A 3,272-nucleotide genomic window follows, 5' to 3' on the forward strand; every position below is an offset into this window, starting at 1 on the left:
TTGTTAACCAAACTCAAGGCCCAAATTCACTTCGAAGAAGGGCACACTCGTGTGACAGGACCACAAGGGCGGCCTATTCAGACTTTAGTATTAAATTTAAAAGATAAATACAGATTATATGAGACTGACCCCCCTGGAAATGATACCCTTAGCCCAGACTGACACGCCCTGTATCCATCTTCATGGGCCGAAACTGGGAGAATGGGCCTAGCTCACCAATAGCCCCCCATATTAGTACACCTTAAGGCTTCTGCCACCCCAGTCTCTATTCGGCAGTACCCTATGTCACAGGAAGCCTACCTGGGGATACGGCCTCATATTCGGAGACTCCTGGACTAAGGCCCTGGAACTGGCAAAAGAAAAGAGGCTAACAGTATATACAGACAGCCGGTATGCCTTCGCCACAGCCCACGTATATGGAAAAATTTATCGGCGCCGAGGACTCCTCACCTCAGAAGGTAAAGAAATTAAAAATAAGACTAAAATCCTGGCCCTCCTGAAGGCCCTCTTTTTACCCCAGCAGCTCAGCATCATCCATTGCCCGGGCCACCAGAAAGGGGACTCCCCTGAGGCTCGAGGTAATCGGCTGGCTGACGAGACAGCCCGCCAAGCCGCTACAAGACCCCTTGACACTCTCGAGGCGCTCCCCTTACAAGAAGACATCGGAGCGCCAGGGCAGCAGGATCGGAATTAAAAATTCACCAACGACGACATACAAAGACTTCACAAGTTGGGCGCTCTCCCTGAAGGCCCCAACCATTGGCGATACCAGGACAAGGTAGTCGTCCCCTCAAAAGAAACTAACTATTTGATTGACTACTTCCACAAGCTCACTCATTTAAGCACCCAGAAAATAAAGACCCTCCTCGAAAGAGAAGAAACGGACTTTTACCTATTGAAAAAAAAAGGAGGCCCTCCAGAGAGCCATTGACAATTGCCGGCCCTGCACGCTGGTCAATACCAACAAGTCCTTAAATTTGTCAGGAACTAGGGTCCGAGGGCACCGGCCAGGGACCCATTGAGAAATTGACTTCACGGAGATCAAACCAGGTATATACGGATACCGGTACCTGCTGGTCTTCGTAGATACTTTTTCAGGATGGACTGAAGCCTTCCCCACCAAACATGAGACGGCCAAGGTGGTTTCCAAGAAGCTTTTAGATGATATTTTCCCTCGCTACGGGATGCCACAGGTAATCGGGTCCGACAACGGACCAGCCTTCGTCTCCCAGGTAAGTCAGCAGGTGGCCAAACTATTGGGGATTGATTGGAAATTGCATTGTTCATACAGACCCCAGAGTTCAGGACAGGTAGAGCGCATAAATAGGTCTATTAAGGAGACTTTGACCAAATTGACGCTTGCAGCTGACACTAAGGACTGGGTGGCCCTGCTACCCCTGGCCCTATACAGGGTCAGAAACACCCCTGGCCCACATGGGCTTACTCCTTTTAAGATTGTCTATGGTTCACATGTTCCTATTGTTCACTTCCTTGACCCAGATATCGGCTCCTACGCCACCAGGCCTTCCCTCCAGGCACACCTAAGAGCCCTCCAAGAGGTGCAAAATGAGGTATGGAAGCCCCTAGCCCACGCTTATAAAGACCAGCTTGACAAGCCCCTGGCCCCTCACCCATTCCAGGTTAGAGACTACGTCTGGGTCCGACGTCACCGGACCAAGAACCTTGAACCCCGCTGAAAGGGACCCTACACAGTACTCCTGACCACCCCAACGGCTCTCAAGGTTGACGGAATTGCCACCTAGATCCACGCTGCTCACGTCAAGGCGGCCAAGGACACAGACGGAAACACACAGAGAGCACATCAGACCGACAACCCTTTAAAGATAAGACTTTCCCGAACCTAATTCGCCCCATGACCCCTCCGACCTATACCACCACTTTAAGGGGATCAATCGCTACCCCCGAGAGCCAATATCCATCACTCTGGCACTGCTACTGAGAAGATTAACAGTCGGGGGGGGGGGGCTTGTGGCAGGGATCGGAACTGGGACTACTGCTCTCACTCAGGTTGCTCATTTTCAGCAGTTACAGCAGGCCATGAACGCAGATCTTCAAACATTAAAAAAAATCTATTAGTGCATTAGAACAGTCCCTGACCTCCCTTTCCGAGGTAGTGCTCCAAAATCGTAGAGGGTTAGATATTTTATTCCTGAAAGAGGGTGGGCTCTGTGCAGCCCTCAAGGAAGAATGTTGTTTTTATGCAGACCATACAGGAATAGTCAGAGATAGTATGTCTAAGCTGCGAGAAAGACTAAAACAGCGACAGTTGCAATTTGAATCAGGACGAACTTGGTATAAAAACTGGTTTAATAAGGCTCCTTGGTTTACCACTTTAATATCTACCATAACGGGCCCTTTGTTAATTATTGTCCTGCTCCTACTTTTTGGGCCCTGCGTTCTTAACAGACTGATGCAATTCATCCGAAACCGAGACCACCTATCGGTTGTACAGGCCTTGGTTCTAACCCAACAATACCAACAGCTCCAACAGGTACAACCAGAGGTCATTGAATGAAAGATTTCATTCAGTTTACAACAAGAGGGGGGAATGTAAGACCCCCTCCCCTGTGCACCCGACATAGCAAGCATAGCAGCAGTAACGCTATCTTGCAAGGCAAGAGTAGAATAATAGGTTCCCGGGATAAGATAAGGCCTGGGGCTCAGAGGAGAAAGATAAAAGCGTGCTTGTCCTTGTCAAACAAGATATTTATGGTCGGCCATCTGGCCCAGAGAACAGATAAACTCCCCTGTTCCCAGAGCCCATCTAATGACCGGGCTATAACCTCGCCTCATTTAAATTTACCAATCAGAGCCCTGTAACTATGCTTCTCGCTTCTGTAACCGCGCTTCCCGCCAAACTCCCTATAAAGGACCCCCTAAAGACTCGCTCGGCGCGCCAGCCTCTCCAGAGACTGAAACGCCCGGGTACCCGTCCCCTTATTAATAAAGCCTCTTGCGTGTTGCAACCGAAACCTTGGTCTTGCTGGTTCTTGGTGGGGGTCTCCACGTTAAGACCACCGTGCTGGGGGTCTTACATCATAACTTTATCTTCTCCTTCTATATCGATAACCTCAATGAGTTTCATCATCCTATGCTTTGACTATCACAGCAGCAGCAGTCAAAACTAACCAGTGATTCAAGTCTTCCCACTAGCAACCAAGCAGTCACATTACTCTAAAGAGAAATCTCTAAAATGCAAGGCTAATTACATTGGTTGCCTGGTTAAAACATGTGTTTCTCATTACCTACAA

The 3,272-nt window shown here is 49.1% G+C and overlaps 1 long non-coding RNA gene across 1 annotated transcript; it reads left to right on the top strand.

The window, feature by feature from the left end:
* Positions 1 to 1,414: 1,414 nt before the first annotated feature.
* On the top strand, positions 1,415 to 2,993 carry LOC311581229. Its single transcript, XR_014773704.1, has 2 exons — positions 1,415 to 1,571; positions 1,641 to 2,993. It is a non-coding gene; the product is annotated as an uncharacterized lncRNA (long non-coding RNA).
* Positions 2,994 to 3,272: the final 279 nt, after the last annotated feature.

This window comes from Acomys minous, assembly GCF_964271855.1.
Source record: "Acomys minous genome assembly, chromosome: 13".
Classification (NCBI taxonomy): domain Eukaryota; kingdom Metazoa; phylum Chordata; class Mammalia; order Rodentia; family Muridae; genus Acomys; species Acomys minous.